The 27,395-nt window shown below is 35.9% G+C and overlaps 1 protein-coding gene across 2 annotated transcripts in view; it reads right to left on the reverse strand.

The window, feature by feature from the left end:
* MAGI3 (membrane associated guanylate kinase, WW and PDZ domain containing 3) overlaps positions 1–27,395 on the reverse strand; it is a 253,176-nt gene that overhangs the window by 117,911 nt on the left and 107,870 nt on the right. The window lies entirely within an intron of this gene.

A 27,395-nucleotide genomic window follows, 5' to 3' on the forward strand; every position in this document is an offset into this window, starting at 1 on the left:
AAACTCTGGGAGATGGTGAGGGACAGGGAAGCCTGGCATGGTGCAGTGCACTGAAAAAGAACAACAATCCAATAGAACAAACCTAGAAGTCATCCTCAATTTCTTCTTTTTACTTCTATCCCTTAATGCAATTAATTAGCAATTTTTGTCAGTTCTCCCTTCAACACACATCCCATAACTGCCTACTTCCTCTCTCTATTTCCATTGCTACCACCCTAAGCTAATCCACCAAGATTTCTCACCTGGAATTCTGCAGAAGCCTTCTAATCCATTCCCTTGCACCCATTTTTGGTTCCTTCCTGCTTCCATCATTCCCAAAGAAGCCAGAATGAGATTTTAAAACATAAGTCAGATGATCGCTACTCTGTTTAGAGCCAAATAACGACTTCTTGCTGCTCTTGGAATATAATTCAAAATTTTAAACAGGGCCTAGCAAGACCTACATGTTCCAGCTCTGACCATCTCGGACCCAAACTCACCCACCCTTCCCCTTCTCAAACTATGTTCTGCCCACAAGTCCATCTTTCTCATCTCTAACATGCCAAATGAGTCCTATTAAGAACCTCCTGCCTATCACTAGATGGAACAGGCATTCTCTGTCCATTTGTTTGACTCCTAGATACCACGTAAATGAGTAAGAATGAAAGGTTTCTTTCTTATTTGTGGGGAAAATGGGAGATTAAAAAGAAGAATATTAGGGGTATCAAAGAAATATTAGCAGAAAAATAGGGAGCTGCAGAAATCTGGTAGCAGTGAATTTGTAATAATGGTTGAACTCAAAATAATACAAACACTTTTCATTAGATAAGATTTCAGTAACTCAAAAAGAGCAATGCTAAAACAAAACAGATTATGTTACTGAATAAGAAATGACTGGTTGATTAAAATATACACTTTACTTCAAACAATATAGTTATGGCCAAATTAGATAATTCAAAAGGTTACTACAGATCAGTTCATTCTTTCAACTGTTATTTCATAACATAGCATTTCTAATCCTCTCTTTTCTCACGTAAATAAATAAACATAACCTGTATGAGCGAGTACTAAAATAAGCAGGAAATCAGAGTCCTTCTAAGGTTTGGAGATAACATTCATGTTCTAAACTAATAAACACAAACCAAAAGGTCCCTGTTTTGCATTGTCAAAAATAGATACTGAGGAAGGGGGAAACCATGTGGTCAAAGAAGGAAACCTGACGGATATTTACAAGGATAACACTGAGCAATCTGTGGTCTGAGGCTGCTTCTGCCAGGACATTTAGTGGCCCCACCAACCAAAGTCCAATTTAGATGGATTCATGTTCTTTCATTTTTTTTTATCACAGTACTTATTCATTGCTGGGTAGAAGAAAAACCCAATTCATAATCAGTACTGTACAGTCACACTGCTTACTAAACAAAACCAAACCCAATTATGAGTTTATTAAATATTTTGAAAACTAGGTAAAAAGTGTTTTGATCGCATTGTAATAATCACTATACAAAAGCTTTGGTGGATTGTTACATAAGTGCTTGAAAGTGTTTAGTGATGTCTGTGGAGGTTTGGCTAGGGTTTTGACTAGACAGAAAATGAATCACTTTTTTCTACCTAAAATAAATTATATAGACTTCAAAACCTCCTAGCCAACATATTTTCAAAAATAGATTTAATCTAGATAAAGGATAATGCTTATTTTATTAAAGAAGACAATCTGAGTAAACACTTATTAAATTCAAGGTTTAAAAAAGTTTTTGAAGCTTTACTATAAAATACGGCATGACTCACAGATAACTATAAAATGCTAAAAACTCACATTGAGTGTTAATCTACCAATCTATAAAAGCAACAGCCATTGAATTAGATGTAATTAAAGACAAAGCCATAATAAAAATCATGGATCACAAATTACAGTATGAGGGGCTCTCAACAGGGGAAATGAATTCAATTCCTGTTTCAAGGGCCCACAAGAACTTTAGACTGAGAGAATCATTAAAGCAGAAAGGGTTAAAGAATGACACCTAGATTTATCAGAGTAAGAACTGCTTCCTAATCTTTACCCTCAACTTCTACGGGGACTCTGGATGCAACACTGAGATGAACAGTTGCAAAGAAAAACGTGAAGTACAATTTCGTAAATGGGATATTTTATTTAAAGTATGAAAACTATTCAAAGATGTCATCACATTTCTCGGATGTTGGGAAAAAATATTACAAACATCAATAAAATGTCAATGATAAAAGATTAACAAATTATATAGATTGGCATTCTTAAAAGTTAATAATAATAATAAAATATGTTGGATGTAGCAGTCATCATGAATGTCCTTATTTCAAGAAACCAAAAAAACTTTTGTTAACGGGATGGAATATTACACTTCCCTCTTTGATGCAGTTCCAGGAAATTTGTTTTGTTTTTTTGAAGTACAAATATCCTAAATAGGCAGGTGGCTATGGAATTACCATAAGGCCAACAGAAACATTAGCTCGCAGAGATAATGGAGAGATTATCTATATTACTGAATTATATATGAAAGTCTGCCTTTTGTTTTAAAAAAGTTTCACAGCAACTTGACATTTCAAGAGGATGAAAAACATCTATTTGGGATTAATGCAGTTGTTAAACAAATGAGAAAAAAGGACTCTTCATAATTGCATTTTTACTCAGTCAGCCTTTGCTTCAAAGTGCTAAGATTATTCTTTGACTTTTAAGTGACTTGTAAGTCAAGTTGATTTATTAAACTTAAAAACAGATCTATAAAGCTTACAAATACAGTTTAGGAGAGGAAAAGTCTATAACTGAACTCTCAATCACATGAATAAATCCATAATCAAAAGAACTCATGACTCAAATTCACACTTCCTGGATGTATGCCAATTAATATTCACTACCATTACTCTTTAAGGGGGCTTCCCTGATAGCTCAGTTGGCAAAGAATCTGCCTGCAATGCAGGAGACCCCAGTTCAATTCCTGGGTTGGGAAGATCCGCTGGAGCAGGGATAGGCTACTTACTCCAGTATTCTTGGGCTTCCCTGGCGGCTCAGCTGGTTAAGAATCGGCCCACAATTCGGGAGATCTGGGTTTGATCCCTGGGTTGGGAAGATCACCTGAAGAAGGGAAAGGCTACCCACTCCAGTATTTTGGCCTGGAGAATTCCATGGACTGTATTAGTACACCAGGTCACAAAGAGTCAGACATGACTGAGTGACTTTCACTTTTACTTTCTTTACTCTTTAAGGAATCAGTGTACAGAGTCACTGGTTATTATTTAGGTAAACACTGTGGCATGCTGGCATAGGTGTGGTCATGCAAGCAGCTGTAAATCAATTTAATTGCCAACATTTCACTGCCTTTTCCATAAAGATTGTCTAGGAGACTTTGTCAATCACTTGCCAAAGTCAAGATATGACAAGTCTTTACTATTGTCTAATCCAATAGTACTTATAAAATAGAAAAGAAGAAAAAAATGAGGTCAGTTTGGCATGTTTTGTTCTTATACATTTGAGTTGATTCATGGAGATCATCCCATTCTTTTCTGAACACTTCCAATATTTTATTAATTTTATTGTTTACAATCTCTTCAAATGTCGTCGGAGCTTAAAGTCAGGGAAGTGGACTTGCATTTTCACAATCTACGCCTTTTTGGAAACTGGAACATTTGTCTCGCCTCAGTCTCTTGGTACTTCCCACATTCATGGTTTCACAAAGAATACTGACAATAACCCTGGGATCACATCTGAGAGTCCCTTTAACTCCTGGGAGGGCAACTCAACTATGTCTTGAAAATTTAGTTTCATTTAAAGTGAATGATACTCTCATGAGCTCTTCATCTTTTTAAAATTTAATTTCCCTCACTTGAAGCTGTTTATCTTTTATTGTTGTTAAAGTAATTCTTCCAGTTCAAGACTACAGACACAAACTAAGAATGGCACAGAACTGATTTCTGCCTGTAAAGAACTACCAATAATGTCTTCTCACAGTAAGCCTACCAGTTCCTTCTCACTACTCTTGCTCCAAACACAAACTTAAAAGCTCTTTGAGCTCTCCAAAGTATCTAAACTCCTTTTGAGCTTTGGCAATTCAGGAAATTCTTCGATGTTTCTTAGTTTACTTAGCACTCTACAAATGTGATTATGTGTTCCATCCAATTATTAATCATATACATCTTTTAAAAATCTCGAGCTGCTCAGAACATTCTTTGTACCTATAAGAATTTCATCACATAACTTATCTTTTAGAAATTGCTAGTCTTAGAATCACACCTATAGATGCCATAAACTTTAAAAAAAAAATCTGTTTTCCTCAGAGGCAAAGTACGGGCATAACCATGTCCTACTTTTCTTCTTTACTATGACTGTAAGATAGCCTGGTGAAATTCCCCAAACGGTTCAATCCAACTAGCTTAACACAAATGATGTTACGCAGGGGTCATTTCCCATTAGACCCAGACTCAAGAGCAAAGCATTTCGTTGCTTCCTCTACCTCCTAAGCTCTATGAAATCAATGAAAAAGATACATATAAGCTTAATTCCAAACTGGCTCTTTGGTTAAAGTCAGACGTTTTCTAAGACAAAAGAAACCAAACTGCAGTCCACTTGTTTGTGAAATTGTAATTTTCTCTAGACAATCAGAATCTATATATTTCATAGTAAAACACCTTCTATAGCACAAAAGTTATTTTAAAATATCTTATAGGGTTATTAAACATAGAAGTTTGTCAGCCATCTTAGGGGCAAAGCTGTGGTTTTATAGATTTAATCCCAGGATCAAGCACATAGAATGTGTGAATCAGCTTAATTTTGTATTTTTTATTGTTCATTTTACACTCTCCATCATCGAATACATGAAATTTTAGAATACTCAACTGATAAGAGTATTCAACAGTCTATACAAAACTTTATTTCAAACTGTGCTTCTTAAATAATGAAATTAACTTTATTTGGACTCTCTCAAAATGTTGAAGTAAATTCTCCATTGATACTGCAAACTCCATGTCTTTAAAATTAAGTTTTAATGATAGTTTTTAATGCCAATTCCTCAAATTCTTTTCTTTGTTAATGTTTTTAAATGTGTTCATAAAATGGTATCTGGCTATCCTGAAATACAAAACGAGGCTAAATTTAAAAAAGTCTACTGTCTTCTAGTTCCACCAGGGATAGCAAGTATAGAGGTAGGGGAAAAAAAACCCAAACCCTTTTTCTGCCTTTTCTGAAAGGAAGATGTAAGAATGAAAAGAAAATGAGAAATAGAGAACAATGATGACTAGGACTGCTATTTTATAATGATAATTATTATATTGTACATATATGCTTCCCTTGTGGCTCAGCTGGTAAAGAATCCACCTGCAATGCAGGAGACCTGGGTTCAGTCCCTGAGTTGGGAAGATCTCCTGGAGAAGGGAACAGCTATCCACTCCAGTATTCTGGCCTGGAGAATTGCATGGACTGTATAGACCATGGGTCACAAAGAACTGAGCAACTTTCACTTTCACACACATGCTATACATTTTCACTTACGCCTCATGAAAATTTTAAGGTAGATATTATTATCATTATTATTTTACAGGTAGGGAGCTGAGGGATAGAGAAGTGACTTGGCCAAGGTTATATCACTGGAAGTAGCAGACCTGGTATCTGAACCCAATTAATCTGGCTCTAGAACCTGAACAATAAGCACTGTGCTAGAATACCCCTTTCTCTTCCTTTTTCCATCCATCCACCTACCTGCCTATCTTTTGCTGAATTTTTTCTCTTGCGTAAAGGTATAAGAATACAAGCCTAGAAGACCATCTTTCAAAAGAGCTCACTTTTCCTAAAACTGTCACATTTATCGTATTAAAAAAAAAAAAGATTTACTGAGCCCTGAGATTTCCTGAAGCTCTTAGGGGTAAGGCAGTGAATGAGAGTGCACCCAAATGAACTAAAAGTCTCACAGGGATGATGAACACTGAGAAAGAAATTTCAGACGTGAGAGCATTATGATTGAGAAGTACAGAGCACTGTGGGAATCTATAGCCTAGATCCTAAGTCTAGGAAATCTGCAAAGATGTCACTGAGGAATTGCACTGGAGCTGAAAACTGAAGGATAAACAGGAGACAACCAAGTTTAAAAAAGGAGGGGGGTGTTGGTAGAGTGAGTGGTACATGTGAAGGCATTTACTTGAGGAGGGAAAGAACACAGTGCTGACAGGAACTGAGAGAAATCCAGTAAAGCTGGTTCTTAGAAAGTGAGGAAGAGCTTACACAAGCTGAGACAAGAGTTCCGAGGGCCAGCGGGTTGAGTAGAACCTTGAAACAATAACTTCAAAGAATTTCAACTAACTCAGGTATTACACCTAGGCCCTTCATAACTGCTATAAGCGAACAACTTACAGATATATTCTTACTGGCCACATCTATATTTCATACTTGTGCTCAAACGCCACCTTGTTATTTCTATTCTTTTATCTGTAAGAGCATATTCAAAGTTATAAACTTGGATGATCCTTACCAATATAACTGTTTAAGTATGCCTCTCATTACAGGCAAGTGGAACCTAATGCATTTTTTAAATAATTTATATAACTAAATTCTCATTCTGTCCCAAATTTGAAAAGCACTAGATCTTCTGGAGTCTCCTGAGCCACTTCAGTGTTTAAAACTGGCCAGTTTCCAGGACCCTTCTGAGTTACAGTATGAAAAAGCACAGTGAAGAGATCAAGCAGTTGGTGTCTTCTGCAGAATCCTGCTTCCACCTCAGTAGTTAAGAAAAAGACTCCCGCTCACGGAGGGCACATTCTTTTTTTCCTCAGCCTTTTAAGATATTATTGACATATATATAAGTTTAAGGTATACATGTGACCATCTGATGCATGTATACGGGCGCTAAGTCGCTTCAGTCATGTCCGACTCTTTTCAACCCTACGGACTGTAGCCCGACAGGCTCCTCTGTCCATGGGATTCTCCAGGTGAGAATACTGGAGTGGGTTGCCATGACCTCCTCCAGGGGATCTTCCCAACCCAGAGATAGAACCCATGTCTCTTACATCTTCTGCATTGGCAGGCAGGTTCTTTACCACTAGCATCACCTGGGAAATCTGATGCATGTATATATTGCTAGACAATTACCGTAACAAGGTTTGCAACCCCACTTTTTCACATACTTCCCATTTAATGAAGGCACAGTGATAATATTTAAGATAACAACTTTGACACATGTAATCTGGTATTACAGTCATCACGCTGTACATTAAAACCCCAGAACTTAGCCACCTTAGGACTGTATGTTTGTACCCTTTGACCAACATCTCCCCATTTCCCCATATCCAGCCCCTGAAAACCACCATTCTGCTCTTTATTTCTATGAGAACATGAGTTTCTGTTTCTATCTCTAACACACTCTACATGTAAATGAGAGGATACAGTTTTGTCTTTGTCTGCTGGAGGTCACATTCTTTGTATTACAAGTTAGGGCAGGAGTACACATTAAAATGGGAGTGTCCACTCTCCACTGGTTCCTGGAAGCAGTCCTCATAAACACATCGGTCAGGATTCACCCACTGCCCTGGGTCCTACCTCACTGACACTTTAACGTCAAGTTTGCCGCTGCACACTTGGTCCTTGCCCAGCACACCCTAGACAAGTTTGCTTTTCTCCCTCCCTTTCTTTCCTTCCTTCCCTCCCTTCCTTGATTATTATTTTTAATGCATTTATCATCAGAAGAACTGGGAGCACAGCTAAAGAAAGAACTCTTTGGTTTAAGTAGTCTATGTATTTGAAAAATCCCTGAACTACACCAAACTAAATATACTCATCCCTAGTTCCTCTGTCCATGGGGATTCTCCAGGCAAGAATACCAGAGGGGGCTGCCATCCTCCAGGGGATCTTCCAAACCCAGGGATCGAATCCAGGTCTCCCGCATTACAGGTGGATACTTCACCTGAGCCACCAGGGAAGCCCAAAAGTCGAACACTATTTACTACTTGTAGAATTCAACATTATACAGCATTGAAATTGCTACATTATATTCACATTATGTATAAATAAAACCCATTATAATGCTGTATAGTTTTCTGAAAAAAATTTTTTTTTTAGTGTTTTTGCTTAAATTTTTTGCTTAAGTAAAGCAAGTATCTCTGTGTAGAATGTATTTCCAAATAACAACCATTTCTCTAAAAAAATTCTGATGCATGGCCAGGGGTCTGAGTTATAAATAAAATGTTGGTGGCCCAGAGGAAAATGCTGTTGTGTCTGTATTTGTTCTTACTTCTGGGGTATCTTGTCCTACCCGTCTAACCTCCACACCCAGCTCTTTCCCCTACTGGTTTCAGTTTTGTATCTACTCCCCCTGGAGCCCCACAGTGTTGTGCACATATAGACATGGTTAGAGCAAAAGGCCTGCGCGCTGACCCTCTGTTCACCTACTCTTTGACGCCAGCACCCAGACAGAACCCTGAGGTCCACATAAGGAGCTCTTGTTTTCACCTCTCCTCCCTGCTGGTCCTTGCTACAAACAATGGGGTACACGCCAGGAACTATGTTTTGTTCATTTATGTATCTGCCCTCCAAAAACCTTGCACAGCACTGAGTAAACATTCTTTCAACACTCCAAAATGATACTTTTTGAAAATTAAACCTTTTGTTTTGGAGTATGGCCGATTAACAATAGTGTGACAGTTTCAGGTGGACAGCTGAGGGACTCAGTCATACATATACACGCATCCATTCTCCCCCAGACTCCCCTCCCATTCAGGCTGCCACCTAACATTGAGCAGAGTTACTGTACTATACAGTAGGACCTTGTGGGTTATCCAACCAAAAGGACACTTGATAACGTGACTGCTACACTGATAAGAGTTTTAAATGGAATTCATCCGAGAGACACATCTTTACTGTAACCCTCACAAAAATCCTTTCATTAAGCAGTACTATTAAAAGTAATGTCTTGATTATAACAATGTGGTCAAATACCCATAAGGTATTTTAAATGAAAAAAGCAGGGCACAAAACATTCAGTGTGACCCCCAAAATTGTAACATATCTGAGAAGATGCAATTTTTTAAAATGTAAGGGTCATACATAAACTCATACTTATTAAACAGTCAGCAACACTTAAGTATTATTGCAGGTATATTTATTGGGTGATTTTTAAAAGCTTTTATCTTCATGGTTCTGAATTTTCAAATTTTCTATAATGAAAATCTACTACTACAATGAGAAAAACTTGTAAAAACTAGAAACCATACTTTCAAAATCTGTGCCCTTCAAAGGTCATTTGTGGAAAAAGAAGCCTGACCTAGTGGAGCAGTATGACAAAAAACTTGAAAAGTTCTATGTAAAAGTTGACACTACTTGTGTAGGTTTTCCTTTAGTTCTTTGTTTTTAATAAGTATTGATAATATTTTCCCCATAGTAAGGTTAAATTCTAACCATTTATTTTTAACTAAAATGCTCAACTGATAAGCTATAGAATACTAAAATCTCTATTTGGAAAATAAAATGAAAATCACATTCTAGAAAAAACACAACAAAATTACCACAATTTTCCCTTTAAAAGTCATGTATCAGGAAGAGTACAGTAAGGTGAACCTTTCTAGCAGAAAGGAGTAGAAAAAATAAGAAATTATCAAAAGAGGGTCTTTTTCTTTTCAAAGCTTTTATTTGATGGGATCATGTAGATTTAGTACTTAAAGAAAAACAGTATTTCTCAAGTGCTAACCTGAGGCTATTCACAATTTTTTTCTTTGTGGCACTCACATCAGGAATCATTAGCAAACCTGTCATAATGCCAGATAACCAGTGCCTGGATGGCACATCAATATCTGAATCATAGTATTAATGCTTCATCCTTTTGACAAGAGGGTACAAAGCCATCTATTGTGCCCTGTCATTTTCCTGAAAACAGAATAACTGGGTTCAGTGGTCTTTGCAAATCAAAGTTATATGCTTCAGCAGAATGTCCAGGACTTGAGGTAGAAGATTTGTTACTGATGTTTCATTATAAAAGCTAATAAAAAGACAGCTGAAAGGGAATACAGATGTGCTTGATTAGAAGTCTAACTGGGAAAAAAAATGACCATTAGAGAACTCAGGTTGTATTTTAAGATGAATCATTATGTAAACAATCTCAACCTCCAGGTTCAGGTAGTAGGCTGATAGAATTAACCACTACTGAAGAAGAATTTAATAGCTTGCATTTGTCTGACAGCTTTTAAAAACATAGATTTATACTAATCCTTGGAAATTTTCTGGAGCAGATAATTTAAAGGTCCTAAAAACTATATTAGGTGATCTGAATCTGTGGAGTCAACATTCATTACAAAATAATCTACTTCCCATTTTCATTTCTAATCTCTATGTTTAAATCAGGAACATACTTAAAAGGACTTTTAATCCTTTCAAAAAAAGTCAGAATTTCAACTTTAGAAATAAATGACCATTTCTGTGCATATCCCCTTCCCCAGATTCCTCCACTCCCTCCAACTCACTTCAACTATAAGGCTGAAAGATGAGGACCTTTCAGAAAATGTCAACATAAATGATATTGTCAGAAGATCTCCAGTCTCCCATTTCCCTTTTAAAGTGTGTTAAAAAAAAAAAAAAAAAAAAAAATCTTAAAGGAAATCAGTCCTGAATATTCATTGGAAGGACTGATGAGAAAGCTGAAACTCCAATACTTTGGTCACCTGATGCGAAGAGCTGACTCACTGGAAAAGACCCTGATGCTGGGAAAGATTGAAGGCAGGAGGAGAAGGGGATGACAGAGGATGAGATAGTTGGATGGCATCACCGACTCGATGAACATGAGTCTGAGTACGCTCTGGGAATTGGTGACGGGCAGGGAAGCCTGGTGCGCTGCAGTCCATGGAGTCGCAAAGAGTCAGATAGGACTGAGCGACAGAACTGAACAAACAAAAGAACACCAAAAAAAATGGGGGGTGGGGTAGGGAGGTGAAGGAGGAAGGATGGGAAGGGAAGAAGTAAGGGAAGGAGGGAATTCATACCCCTAAACTAAACCAACAGCAAGAAAAGAATCTATTTCAAAAGGCAATGGGAATTTCCATAAATTCCAATATCAATTAGTGAATGCTATGAAACTACACAGCAAAAACCACAACCAAAGGTGTTAAATGGCCTGATCAGATTGATAGTCCTGAATTTAGGTCTAAGAATTGAAAGGGAGTTGTCTGAGCAATGTGACAACATAAATCATTTTTATAAAAGGTTCTCTAATACAGAACAAAACAAAGAGAAAAAATCAAAAATAGAGGGGAAAAAAGAGTTACTCTTTGTCCACTGAAATATCAACTCCAAAGACTATAAAACATTTTGGATCACACTGAAAAAATGCCAGAAGCTGACACATAACACCCTAACTTTTAAACTCAGCACATTTTGCAGACTCTTTTCAGTACAAAATATTGATACATTGAATGTATATATCTATCTACAAAATAATGGGTATATAAACTGCTGTTCCCAATCCCTAGAAGCAGGAGATAAAAGCATTCAGAGAGAAATAGAGACAAAACTCCCACAATGTAGCGGTCCTTGGCACTAACTCCCTACCCCCAGGACATCAGAATTACTAAGTATTAATAGAGAGTAAATGCTTCCCCATCAACCTGGAGAGTTCATATGCTAATGATAACATTAAGGGTTATCCAGGTAACAGGAACAATAGTCAATAAAAAGCATTAATAGACTGACATCATGAAAAGGTAACTTCTCTGTGTATAGAATAAACAGAGGAGGGAGCCAAGAATAGCTATGAGGCATGCAGTTAAAATGTGAGGACCACTGTCCAGGTCAGTATTCCTAGTGGAAAAGTGGATGGATTTGACATTCACTGTACATGCCCATATGTATATAAAATTCTCCAATACCAAACACCATCCTTAGAAGAGGTTGCCATCTGATATTTGAGCCTTACAAAGTCTCAGATTACAGAATGATCTGTAAGTTATTTTATTTTGAAAAATACAAAATACTGTCTGAAGAAAACATATTAGCCTGAACCAACAACAACAGTTTAAGAGACAATCTAACACAATTGCTGGGGGTTAGGGGCGGGGTGCAAATAAAGTGAGAAGATTCAGTAATTTTTTCTTGGGAGATTACTTTACAACTGCATGTGACAATGTCACTATTAAGCAATCTTTCAATGACCAGGTTTTACTCGTTTGTTTTAAAGGTAGTAAGTGTCTATATTTTCCCACACAGCTTGTTGGATCTTAGTTTCCCAACCAGGGATTGAACCTGTGCCTTAGACAGTGAAAGTGTGGAGACGTAACCACTGGACCACCAGGGAATTCCCTGGTCATCACTTTTTGAAAAAAGCAATTCAGTCCATACTTAGGTTATGAGATCATGAACATATGCCAACATTTTGCTCGAATTGTACTTGTGGCTGGGACAGTATTATATACAGATTTAAAAACTACAATGTCTCAAGCAACTTAGATGGAAGAGACGAAGGAGGAAGTGAACTAGAAAATTGTTAGGTGACTCATTCCAGTATTGACAAAATACTAAAGATGTAAGTTGAATAGTTTGAACAAAAATTTTACATGAAATAGTGGGAAAAACAGTATTTCTAAATTTCATTTTAAGTATATGTTAATTAAATTTTAGAGGTAGAAATGTGATTATATCCCTAAAAGTTTACATTAAGACTGCCTAATCAAGAGAGTATGTATTTTTTTAAGTGTCTTTTTAAAACAACTGTGGGACAGCATAATCTTAACTACAGATACCTTCTCCTATCTGGATATTCATGATATGATAAATAGAATCTATTAGCCTTAGCAATATATTTAATAGGAAGATTCAGGGGGAAAGAGACAACAGTAAAGATCACATCAGACTTCTAAGTTGAAAAACCAGGAAATTTAAGTTCCAATTAAAGAAAAGAAATAAAAAGGGGAAGAAACAGATTTTGAGAATTGAGGCAGGAAATCAGTATAATAACATCTCATGTTATTTGAGGTGGCAGCAAGACAGATACCATATGAGAATACTAATGGATCTGAATTTAGAGCTGTAAACTGAGAGTCTTTAACTCACAATAAAAATCTGGCCTTGGTAGAGATGTGGGGTGATGTTAAGTTGGAAAAACTTTTCTGGAAGGCATTATGACAATATCTATTAACATATACTTGCATGTCTTCTGATGGAAGAGTTCTACTGAAGTTATAGTCACACAAAAATGTAAAAACAATAAATAAATAAAAGATGATTTAAATGTCCAACTATACTGGTAAGTAAATTATAAACGACAAAATACATCTTCAGTTACTGAGGTATGTTTTAACATGTTGTTAAATAAAAAAGGGTCTCCCTGGTGGTTCAGTTGGTAAAGAATCCACCTGCTATGCAGGAGACCTAGGTTCAATCTCTGGGTGGGGAAGATCCCCCAGAGAAGGAAATGGCAACCCACTCCAGTATTCTTGCCTGGAAAATCAAGAGGGAGATACAGAAGGAAACTTAGTGCAAGATGTCATTTATGAAACTAGTACACTTTTCCTATATGTATTTATGCAAGAATATATTCTAAATATGCTCATCTCTGAGTGACAAGATGTTGAAGAATTTTACCCTCAACTTTGTAATATTCTATATTGTTTGAGAGATTTAAAAGGACAACAGCAGCATACCATATTTTTAGAAATCTATAATGCATTTTTCTCTTTTTCTCATTAAGAATTGGAGCACAATATAAGCTTGGAGGTAAATAATAAAAACAGGAAAAGAAGCCCACCCTGGCTGCACACTTAGCTTTCAAATTTCAGGGCTGCCTAACTAGGAACACATAGTCAGAACTGGAGCACTACCCCAGGCTTGAAACCAAACAACTAGGCTAGAGAAGTCAGTCCTGCTTGACCTAAGCCTGTAATTTGATTACTGAAATCAGTAGTGATTCGGTGTTTAACAGGTCACTCTCAGAACTAGTTCCTAACCCTGATCCAGGGATTAAGTACTATAATGTGATTTAGGACAAGTTACTGTAAGACAAAATTAAAAGACATTTGCTCCTTGAAAGAAAAGCTATGACAAACTTAGACAACGTATTAAAAAGTGGAGACATCACTTTGCCAACAAACGTCCATCTAGTCAAAGCTACGGTTTTCGGGCAGTCATGTACAGACGTGAGAGCTGGATCATAAAGAAGGCTGAACACCAAAGAATTGATATTTTCAAATTGTAGAGCTGGAGAAGACTCTTGAGAGCCCTCTGGACTGCAAGGAGATCAAACCAGTTAATCCTAAAGGAAATCAACCTTGAATATTCATTGGAAGGACTGATGCTGAAGCTGAAGCTCCAATACTTTGGCCACCAGATGCGAAGAGCCGCCTCATTGGAAAAGACCCTGATGCTGGAAAAGATTGAAGGTGGAAGAAGAAGGGGGCGGCAGAGGATGAGATGGTTAGATAACATCACTGACTCAACGGACATGAGTTTGAGCAAACTCTGGAAGATACTGAAGGACAAGGAAGCCTGATGAGCTGCAGTTTCTCGAGTCGCAAAGAGTCAGACACGACTGAACAACTGCAAGGCCACATCTTCAGGATTAGTAAATTATGTACATGAAAACAGTGACTAGAGAAAAACAATTTTTGATAGCTTGACTCCACTGAAAATATTTTTCCATGAAAAAGAAAAAGAGAATAGAAAGATTATATGATAGAGGTCAGCCTCTCCCTTAAAGTAAACAAAACCAAAAGACAGGAGGGTAATAAAACAAAACGTCAGGCACTATGCTAGTGTTGAAGCTATAAAAACCATAACATAGTACCTGCCCTGGTGTTGGGGTGTCACAGACAAGTATAAACAACTACTAAAACCAGTGAAAAAGCATGTACAAGGTGCATGAGAGCATGCAGCTAAAAAGAAAATAAATAACTATGTTTAGTGGGGAAAATCAGTTAATCTAGGCTGGAAGTACGGATGGGGAGGACAGGATTGGGAATATCATGGGCGTTTCAGGTAAGGGGAAGAGCCCAGTGGCACGGTGGTGGTGGATTATAAGACTAGAGAGATGCAGGCGCTCAGGTAACAGAAGGCTTTACTTATGGCACCAAAGGGTTAGGACATCTCTGCAGTGAAGAAGCTACTAAGATTTTTATTACCAGGGGAATGACACAGCTGAGCTTCCCTGGCAGCTCAGCTGGTAAGGAATTTGCAATTCAGGAGATCTCAGTTTGATTCATGGGTCAGGAAGATCCACTGGAGAAGTGATAGACTCCAGCATTCTTGGACTTCCCTGGTGGCTCAGATGGCAAAGAATGTGCCCACAATGTGGGAGACATGGGTTTGATTCCTGAGTTGGGCAGATCCCCTTGAGAAGGGAATTGTTATCCACTCCAGTATTCTGGCCTATAGTCCATGAGGTTGCAAAGAGTGGGACACGACTGAGCAACTTTCACTTGACACAGCCAGACTTGTGTTTCAGATGGATAATTCTGGCAACACTGTGGACTATGGAGACAAGGAGAACAACTGGAGGGTACCAAGACCAGCACAGAACAGATTTAGCCACAAACCCATTAATACTGGCAGCAGAAGCAGTATTAGAAGAATCAACGCAGCAGAAAATTGGGTTGGTGAAATAGGAGGCAACTCAAGAAACATAAACTGAAAATAAGAATTTAACCAAAGAAGTGAATGCTCACAGATTTGCAGAGTGCTCTAATTTAAACTTCAAATGACAGGAATCCTTGAAGGAAAAAGGAGAATGAAATAAATAATAAATAAAGTGCAGTTGAAGTAAAGTGAAAAATTTTAAAGAACAGAAATTAGAAATCGAAAGGTTTACCATGTCTCAAAAAGAAGAAAAAGAAAGAAAAACAACAGCAACATAAAAATACAAGTGTAAATTCTTTAGGTATTTTCTTAAGTTTCCCAAAAGAAGACCAGATATTATTTAAAGAGTCAAAATCAAGGGAGTTTAAGATGATTACGCCATGGTTAAAAAAAAAAAACACATTATATAATACCCATGCTCCATTTGCTTGGCAACAAAAAGTCTTTCAGACTTGTGGTGGCAGTGGAGGTTTAAAAAAAAAGAAAAAAGTGATTTTTTCCTATTTAACTACCTTTTCTTCAGCAAGCAATGAATGATCCAGAGCTCTATGACTGAAGCTAAAAAAAGTACTGTAATTTAAAGCTGCTATATGCAAATACTATAGAATACTGTTACTGTGATAAAAATAAACAAATGACACATAAGAAAGAAATGATATACAGTCAAGGTAACAAGACCAACAGATACAGGAAGCAGGCACAATCCAAGCTACCCTATTTCTCATGGTGGAAAGTCAGAAGTGAATGCTTTACAGAGAAATATAAATTAATCACAATTAGGTTGGAAAAAGATCTGTAGTAAGTTCGAGACTAATATCAATTCTTTGAAGCTCCTCAAAAACATACACCTTCATATATTATATGATTATATCACCTATTCACATTATGAGGCACTTCTAAAATACACAGAATTAAACTCTCAAGAAATAACATGATTCATTTGCACCTTAACCTCAGTAAACTTCACATAATTCTTTATTAAGTTTTAAAAATAAAATTCAAAACCACAGAGCACTTTTGCTGCTATTGAAGAAAACTATTCTATTTAAAAGAAGGACTAGTAAATGACAAAAAGTACCATTAAAAAGTATTCTTAGTTATCAAGGGTTTTTGAAGAGTCAGATGTAAGGATTTTAGACAAGATCTTAAAAAAAAAAATAAGAAATTGGCAAAAAATTAAATATTTGCTAGTGACAAGATCATGGGTTACTATGCCTTGGCTTAAATTTTGTCTTAAATGCTGTTACTATTTTTGCAATTCAAAATAAAATGAAACTAGAAAACTCCCAACACAAAAACATAGGTATATTTTATTTATAAGGACAAAGATATACACATTAATACTGATGAAAGGGAATTTGCAGACATGGAAATAAAGTTTAATGTTCATTTCTATTTCTGGGCAGCTATGTCCATCTATAATACAAAAATTTTATGAAAAACTGACATATAAAAAGATTCACAGTTGACTCTACAAAAATGAAACACATAATTTTTCTTACAAAGTATGAAAATCTTTAAACAGTAAGGCTACATTTATGTGGTAATAATTTTAATCAAATTACCCAGTCAATTCAGTGACGAACCAATTTAACTTATTTCATTTGTTAATGATTACTAATTGTCTGAGTTATAATTATATGTCTGTCATTGAACAATGGTGTACTACAAAATTTAAAATAACAACTCTTATTTTATAGCAGAGGTTTTAAAAAAAATGCTGTAAGAACAGAATTGTATCTTCAAAGAAATTTTACGAGGAATTTAAATGTACAAAAACAGATAAGACTGCTGGCTCCAGTTTGAAAAACATTGCTTCACCAGCCATAGGTTTACAGGTTAATATGTAGGAGGTTGTTTTAGTACCTCAATATAGCTGCAAACCCATCAGTCTCACCTTAAAGGGGGAAACAGAGATTTCTGTTGATATCATGTTATGTATTATAAGGCTTCCCAAAAGCATAGTCAGTTGAGTCAGTGATAGTGCCCTGCTTTCTTCTTTTTTTCTTCCAATACACATTTGTTAAAATGTACTTAATTTTGTATATAATGAAAAGAGAGGAGGAAAAACAACTAGAAAAGAAAAAGGCAAAAATAAATGAATAGACAGTTCAAAGAAATGCAATGGCCTGTAAACACAGGAAAAGATATTCAACTTCACTCATGATAACTTCAACTTCACTAATATGAGAAATACTAATTAAAACAACACAGATACCACTTCTCACCCATCAACCGATAAAACAAATCAACACCGCTGGTGAGGTTGTGAAGAAAAGGCACTAGTATAAAGTGTTGCTGGGTGCAGTGGCATACCAAGAGGGGGCGATGGAAACAGACCATGTCCGGTGCAGAATAAGGAGGTACACTGTCCACGAGAATTTAGAAACTAAAACTTGATCTGCTCTTTACCAGCATGTGACGACAATTTTTCTAAATGTCAACAATAAAACGCTCTCTGAAAAAATTTTTTAGTTTTTCCAAATTTTAAATAATTGTTGTGGTTGTTGTTGAACTTTAATAACATATATGTGAGTTTCAAGTTCAACTTTTTTATTACTTATTTTTTAAACACTGAACTACACAAGAAGTTAATTTCAAGAACTCCCAGTTGGGCCTCTGATAATGGATTCAGTTCTACACATTCATTTCAGAAGTTAAATCTGTAATATTCTGAAATGGTCCAAACTCCATTTGAGCACAGTTTGTCTCTAGCCCCTGTGTTACATTACCTACTCCTGCATTTAAACAATAGATTCCAAATAAACAATGACAGCTGTAAGCTATTTCTCTTTTCTAGGTTATCTTTTTTCCTGGTGGGAGGTTTTAGATGAGTTAATCAGACACAATAATACTTGCAGACAGCCGGAATTAGCCTTGAACAATGACTAGTAAAGCACAAAGCTTTAAAAACAGTTATTTAAAGAATAGTGCATGGAAACGGTGGCTAAGGTCATTAACTACACAACAATAAAACATAGGAAATGGACACTTAAAAAAAAAGAATCAAATTTTGAAGGATGCTAGGAGAGACACCAAAAGATGTTGCTCTTAGATAACTAGAAGAAACCAAAAGGGTAATGTTTATTTGAATGTCTGGTTATTAACGAGTGGATCAAATAGTGTCCATGTTCACTACATTCCACCATCTCCTCTTGATTTTGTTGAAAAACTTCAGGAGTTTTTTTTTCTTTTAACTAAACGCAATAAAAATTCAAGATGAATTTTCTGGTGGAGATATTTTAGCAAACATTTTCTATAATGTACTCTATTTTAAAATTTACTTTTACTAGTGTGATTGTCTACTCAAATGTTCAAAAAAGGAAATATTTAATGTATATATTTTGTTTCTATCACTACTATATTTTATTTCATGGTTATTTCTGAAATTAACTTTATAGAAGAGAGATATATTAAATAATTACCTGCTCTATGCTCAAATACACTAAATATGTCCCTGAAGGGTATAAAATGATACAACCAACACAGAAGAAAAAATGGGGACAGTTAGAGTTACAGCTATATAATAACAAACATAAACTGTAGGAGGCTAAATAAGAAATTAAAAAAGTTACATATGAAGGAGGAGCTGAAAGGACTGAGGTAAGGGGAAGATGTAGAAAATCAAAACAAAAGTATACCTTTTAGTATAGCTTGACTTCTGAACTATACAAATGCTTTATACAAATTCAAGAGAATAAAACTAAATTTAAAAATCTAAGTTAGCAAACCTTAACACTGAAAACAAATGGAAATAAATGAACTTAAATGCATATCAAACTGGTAATATAACCATATGAAGACAAAAATAATATTTCAAGTCACTTTTGAACATAGTACTTTGACCTGAATCTTTACTAGGGTATATTCTAAAAATATTAAAAATTGCATAGAAATCTTAAAGTTCACATACTGGTTACAATATTAATATTAGTTTTTATAATTTTGAACCTATTTTATTTGCACTATCACATAAAACAAGTAGGTAACTATGTAAATATTGTTTCAAACAAAGATGTTCAATGAAAGACAAAAGACACAAGTAATGAATATCTCTAATGTTCATATCGTGCTTCCTAAATACACTTCTCCATTAAAAGTAACCAAATCTTTCTGGAGAAATGACTGGTTCTAGATCTGAGGTAGGGAAAATATAAGTGAGTCTACTATGTCGTCATGTCTTTCTAGAAAGGGAAAAACTAATGAAGGGCAGTCAAAAGGGCACTAGAGCCAACTCTGAGAGGCTCTCGCCAGACATCTGAGATAATTTAAGTGTCAAAAAGAATACCAGTTATAATTGATAACAAATTGAACAAATAAAAATCCATGAGTCCATAATAATACTCTAAAAAAAGAGAAAAAAAGCATTTCATCTGTCATCAGCAGAGGGGACTACAGCACCAAACTTCCTGTTCTCAAAACTTCTCATTAAAAGTAAACAAGCATTTATTCTGCCTTTTGGGGAAAACACTGCTGTTCATCCCCAGTGAGAGGAAAAGTTCTCTATCTAAGAATGCCGGCTAACAGGTGTAGAAGGAATGATAGAACTATCAATGAAATAATTACCTTCCAGATTACTTCCTAATTTCAAAGGGGAAAATTACATTATTACACAGAAAAGATCAAACTTAGCACATTGTTAACAGTGTGATGATCTGACATCCTCCTGAGGTAACACATTATGAAATATATATCACCTATGACATATCCTTGCCAAAAATTTTCATCTAATTACATCAAGCCTTTAAATTGAGTTCCCCGTTTACAGAATTACAAAGGATAGAGGAACAAGACAAATGACGCTATGAGGAAACAATCAGACAAATAGAGAGTTTAGAACACTCTGGTTTCTTAAAAAGTAAATGCTCCTCTCCAAAAAAGAAAAAAAAAGAAAAAGCTCTGGGATAAAAGAGACTAAAGAGGTATAACACCCAAAGGCAACACATGAACCTTGATTGGATTCTTTTAAGGAAGGAGAAAAAAATCTATAAAACATTAAGATAATCAGTAAATGTCAAAATGGCCTGAATAGGAAGTGATACTAACAAATTATTGTTAATTTTCTTGCATGTGATAATGGTATTGAAAGGTATACTATTACAAGGTATAATAGGAAATACATGCTAAATATCTTAGGTATCATAAAGTTTGTAATTTACTTTGAAATGATTTGACTAAACACACACTCAAAGGGGAGTACGGAAGTAAGGTAATGGTAACAATACCTAGATATTCACTGGCCAATTCCTTTTAAGTTTTTCATAGGTTTGAAAATTTTCATAACCAGAAATTGAAAAAACAGAATTCTTGTCAACACAGTATTAACTAATCCAAGCAATATGTACTTCAACAGGGCACATTATTCACAAAAAGACATAAGAACTCATTCTATGTTCTCTGCCATTCTGCCAATCAGGAAACAATCTTATATCTTTTACAGAAGCAAAACAGCAGTCAGAAACATCTTCCCTACCTTAGTAAATTGACTTCTTTACAATTCTAGATTTTCTCAACAGAGGAAGAATTTTCTTCTACCTGGTTGCCACTTCATCTTAGCTCAAAGTCCTCTGAAGCCGAAGTTAATATAAATGAAGTTGTACTGCATGCTGAAAACCTTCTAAACCCTCCACTTGGCACCCAGTATTATACCCTGGCTTATGGCCTAAATCATACATTCTTAAAGACAGCACAGCCTTTTAGGCCCCTCCCTCCCTACTTTGCATGCTCTTCACTGCTCTCATCTATTCTTACAACTTTTGTAATGATCACCTATATTCTCACAGTTCCCCAAAGGATATCCGAACTCATACCTTTCTCCCTACATCCATACTTTTCTGCCTACTGAATGTTTTTACCAGGGTGTTCCCAAAGTTCCTCAGAAACAGCAAGCCTAAATGAGAAGTCATCATCCCTCCTCCCTTATAAAAAAAATCTACCATAATTTGTCTCAGAAGCCAAATTAGAAACCTTGGCATCAATCCTGGTTCTTCTCGAACCTCAATGACATATATTAATAATAATGCTAAAAAATTGCAATGATAATTATTACAGTACCTAACAGCTACATAGTACTAACCATGTACTTGGCACAGTTCTACACTCTGTACATAAATTAATTAATTTAATCCCCACACAATATTATGAGATAAGTATTGTGTTTCTTCTCCTTTTACAATGAGTAAATGAGATTCGGAGAAGTTTTGCAATTTGCCAAACTTTACAAAGATACTAAGTGGTAGAGTTAGGATCTGAACCTGGGTGTTTGGGCTCTAGAGTCTGTTTTTTTTAACTAATACACTATACCGCCCCCTCAATCACCGAATAGTATTTGATTTCATCTTCTGAATATTTCTCAAACTCATTCAATTCTCTCCACTTTAACAACCACCGTCCTAATGCAAGTCACCACCATCTTTTGTCTGATGAAGCCAATAGCTTCTAACCTGGATTCCTGCTACCATCCCTGTTCTCCATTGTAGCAGCCAGGATGGTTTTCCTGAAGTACAAAGCTGATTACATCACACCTCTGCTTTCACACAGAAACTTAACGGTTTCTAACTGAACTCCGAATAGCATTCAATCCCTTACTGTGATTAACAGAGCCTCCAGCTTTCCTCTTGAGCCTCATTTCCACCCTCAATTCCCTTGTAGTCTCCTCTCCATACTCTATTACCACTGTAATTCTTATATTCCTCATGTTAGTGTTTCTAGCTGAAACACTCTTCCTCCAACCTCTGGTCTGCCTATTTCTTAAATAACCTTTATATCTACATTCATGGACATGGATGTCATTTCTTTGAAGAGCTTTCCTGATCTCCCAACTCCTAAGTTAGCTGCCTTAGCAGTTAGGCAGTATTTGATTCCTTAGGGCCCCATAATATTTTTACCACATATATACACCCATATGTTTCACACTGAATTATAACAGTCTATTACTTGTCTGTCTCACTCCCTAGACCAAGAGCATTTAGGAGAACAGGGACAACGTACCAAAAGCAAAAGCTTGATAAATACTGAAGAATTAATAAAGTGCAATAGAACAACTTAAAGCTTTTGTCAAATAAAATAACCTTCCTGGTCTAATTGTAGTTTTCTTTATAAATCTAATAAATCTTATCTTCTGGAATATTCTACTCAAAACATTTATTGTTAATAACCATCCACATTACTCACATTATCTCCATTATTCATTTATCTTCTCAAAACTTGGGACTATAATAGTTAAAATTATAAAGACAAAATACAGCTTGACAAAATTGTGCTGTCTTTTAATCTCTATATGCAGTTTTCAAAAGAATGTTTTACAAGGCAATGACCCTAGACTCTACAAAAATGTCAGTGTCATGAAAAGGAACAAAAAAAGAGAGACAGAAAGAATGAAAAGAAAAAGAAAAAGAAATGCAAGAAAGAGCAGTAAGGCTGCTTCAAATTAACAGTCTGAGGAGTTAGAACAAGGAAAGCAAATGATTCCTGCCTGGACTCTAGATTTTCAAAAAGACAGAAAGAAAAGGAAAAGAAAAATGCTCAAAAGGACATTTTTGGAGCAACTGGGGAAATCTGAACACAGTCTATATATTAAGTACTTTTCTCATTCTTATATTTCTTGACTATAAAAATGGTATTGTGATTACGCAGGAAAATGTACTTATTCTTAGGTGGTATATGGTGAAATATCATGAGTATCAATGATGCATGCCACTTGCTTTCAAGTAATTTACCTAAAAAAATACATATACACACAGAAGAAAGAACATGCAAATTTGGGATAGGTTAAAAATTAATCTAAGTGAAAAGCAAATACTCATTGACTCTTCTTTTTCCATTTTTTTGCTTCAACTTAAAAAAAGTTGTGAATAAATAACATTTACTGAGTAATTAATATGAGCTGGACACCATTCTAAAATGTTTACATTATTAACTCAATCATCACAGGACACCTGTGACAACAGTTAAGACTATCGGACTTACTAGTATCATCCCTATTTTTTAGATGAGTAGCCTAAGGCATTGAGACATTTAAATAATTTACCCAAAGTTAAAACTAGCTGTATCTATGTGGCTAAAAAATAAAAAATAAACACACAAAACACGCTCTTAGAGGACAAAAGGTGAAGATAAGAACACAAGTAACTATAAAGAAACATAGAATAAACCAAGAGATGCACATATGGCACTGCAAGAATTTAAAAGAAAAAAAGAAAGAGTCAATAAAGTCCAAATCCAGAGTCCATGCTTCCTGGTTTTCCATCTTGTGTAGCCACAGACATAACAGAAGACTCTGACATCCATAGAAAACAGACTGGAACAACCATTTATTTTAGAGAAACACAGACTGGAAGACAAATTCTAAGCCTATTATATTAAAGGTGGTGAAATTGAAAAGAGAAATGATAGGAAAGAAAGCAAAACTGATTAAAATTAGGGCTTTCCTGGTGGCTCAAACAGTAAAGAATCTACCTGCGAGGCAGGAGACCCGGGTTCAATCCCCGGGTCAGGAACATGCCCTAGAGATGGAAATGGCAACCCACTCCAGTATTCTTGCCTGGAGGTTTCCATGGACAGAGGACCCTGGTGGGCTACGGTCCATGGGACCACAAAGAGTCGGACAGACTGAGTCACTTTCATTTTCAATGAAAGCAGGAGTAGAGGTGGAATAAAAGGCTGATGACATGGAGGAGGAATAACATGGCTGAAACAGAAAACAATGATAACTAACTTTTCATATAAAATTTTGTATAAAATTAAAGTTTAATTATGACTAGTACTGGATATTGCTTCACAAGTGGCTCAGTGGTAAAGAATCTGCTGGCCAATGCAAGGGGTGCAAGAGATACAGGTTCGATCCCTGGTTAGCCCTAGATGCAAAAATGTTAAGCTAAAATTACCAAAATTATTAATTACTAAAATGTTAGTAAGCAGGCAGAACATAAATAGGTTCCAGTACAGTGGTTTATCACTCCCTAAAACTATATAATTAAATATAGTCCCTCCTTCTCTAGCACAAAAATCCAAACTCAGAACAGGACACTAAAAATTTTTTAAAAAATAAAAGTCTTAAGACTACACAGTAGTGTCTACAAGAATACACAGACACATAAATAGTAGCATAAGGAAACATTTTAAAACCTCTTATAAAATATAATTCAATAAACAAAATAACATTACCTATGTTTGTTTACATTTCTATCACCTTTGCTAGAACATGGGCTTCTTCAGGGCAGGAACCATGCCTGATGGTTCATTTCTATAGCCCAAATACCTAAAATAGGTACACCATAGGCGTTCATATGTTTGCTGAACTTACACATGTGCATGGAACTTATGCATGAAGAACTGAGAATAATAAAGTCTCAATATGTTGATTCATATTGTGATCACTTTGTAACATATCATTTTTATGTATTAAAAATACAACATCAGACCCAAAAGTTGAATCGCTTGAAGTCTGAACTGACCATGTTTCAAACCACAGATATTAGCTATCATAAAACAGGCATGAGTTTACTATTATCTTTCAAAGCAATAATGATTATTATAGACAAAATTTACCTACAACCACTCAAGTAACATTGCATGTGTGCAGAAAAGAGTTAATAAATATAGCAGATCTGAGACTGCTATCCTTAGAAAGGCTTGCTTCAAGACTGTTCCCAAGTTCCTTTGGGAACTTGGATGTCAAGAGAATACCCACAATTCCCTGATAAGAATGCCTCACTGTGCCTAAATTGTTTGTTTTTAAAAAAAATGTGCACAGTGAATTTCTGCTTTTCCTCTGGGAGTCTAGAATTCTGGTAGGTATTTGGCAGAGGATGCCTATGTGACCAGCTCCCATAAAAACCAGGCACTGAACATCTAAAGAGCTTCCCTAGTACACCATAGTTCACACATGTTGTCACAATTCAGTGCTAGAGAAATTAAGGGCATCCAGTGTGATTCCACCAGGAGCTTGAACCGGGATTCCTCAGTCTCTGAACCATATGCCCTTCCTTTTGCAGGAGGAAATATATAGCTCTGAGTAGGACTCTGTACTCAGTCTTGAGAGTCCTCCCAACAAATCATCAAACCTACAAGTGGTCTTGAAGACCCTGACACAAACATGCTACATCAGACAGTGACCTCATTATTTTGGGATTAGGAACATTATTAAAGATTTAACACATTTCAATAAAAAATAATGACAAAAGAAATTTAAGAGAAATCATCAAGATTTTTACTTTGGACTGTGTTCTCCAATAATTACTTCTATCCCATGGTTAATATAGGCTTCCCTCGTGGGATAAGGAAGCAAAAGATGATTAATTATGAGAAATTCAATTGTACTTTAACTTATAAGCCAGATCTCAAGCCTCCAAAGTAATGGCATTATTCTTAAGAAAGCTCATTTCCATATCACCCTACCCTCCAAAAGTTCATAGAAAATCCCAAAAGACACCTCTAGAACAACTTTCTGGCACTCAAAGATTACATTTTAAAAGAAAAATTCCTGATGTTTTTGTTTCTGTTTACATAAATAGGATTAGGGTTTAGTCAGAAAGCATCAACACTCCCCTGTTTTTTCTCCTATAATGATGTGGCGCTCATAATAATAATGGAGAAAATAAACTATTATTCATTCCTCTGAAGAAATAAAATTTGAAAATAGTTACATTCAAAAATTATTTAGCTGCTTCCTGCACTGTATATTTCCATTTACATATAAGCATTTACAAGAATTTTTCGATCTTCATTCCCTTAGAATAGGCATATTTTATATAACACATTAGATAACATTCTAAATAAATTACTTTTTAAATTGAAATGGTTAGATTAAGATCTTTAGAGACAATACACAATACTCACTTTTACTTATCATAGAAGAATGTATTTGACATAACAAGTTCCAACATAATTTCACTTTGACATGATTCTGTTAAAATTCAACATTGGAAAAACAAAGATCATGGCTTCCAGTCCCATCACTTCATGGCAAATGGATTGGAAAACAATGGAAACAGTGACAGGCTACGTTTTCTTGGGCTCCAATATTACTGCAGATGGTGACTGCAGCCATGAAATTAAAAGACGCTTGCTCCTTGGAAGAAAGGCTATAACAAACCTAGACAGCATATTGAAAAGTAGAGACATTACTTTGCCGACAAAGGTCCGTCTGGTCAAAACCATGGTTTTGACAGTAGTCAAGTATGGATGTGAGAGTTGGACCATAAAGAAGACTGAATGCCAAAGAAATGATGCTTTTGAGCTGTGATGCTGAGAAGACTCTTGAGAATCCTTTGGACTGCAAGGAAATCAAGCCAGTCAATCCTAAAGGAAATCAGTCCTGAATAAACATTAGAAGTACTGAGGCTGAAGCTCCAATACTTTGGCCACCTAATGTGAAGAGACGATTCTGCAAAAGTCCCTGATGCTAGGAAAGGTTGTGGGCAGGAGGAGAAGGGGACGACAGAGGATGAGATGGTTGGATGGCATCATTGACTCAATGGATATGAGTTTGAGCAAACTCAGGGAGATGGTGAAGGTCATGGAAGCCTGGTGTGCTGCAGTCCATGGGGTCATAGAGTCAGACATGACTGAGCAACTGAGCAACAATAACAAACATAGGCATAAATTAAAAGACGTTTGCTCCTTGGAAGAAAAGCTTTGACAAACAGCGTATTAAAAAGCAGAGACCTCACTTTGCCAACAAAGGTCCCTATAGCCAAAGCTATGGTTTTCCAGTAGTTACGTATGGATGTGAGAGCTGGACCATAAAAGACGGCTGAGTTCTGAAGAATTGATGCTTTTAAATTGTGGTGCTGGAGAAGATTCTTGAGAGATCTTGTGACCCCTGTAGTTCATGGAGTCACAGAGAGTCAGA

Source organism: Muntiacus reevesi, chromosome 1, assembly GCF_963930625.1.
Source record: "Muntiacus reevesi chromosome 1, mMunRee1.1, whole genome shotgun sequence".
Classification (NCBI taxonomy): domain Eukaryota; kingdom Metazoa; phylum Chordata; class Mammalia; order Artiodactyla; family Cervidae; genus Muntiacus; species Muntiacus reevesi.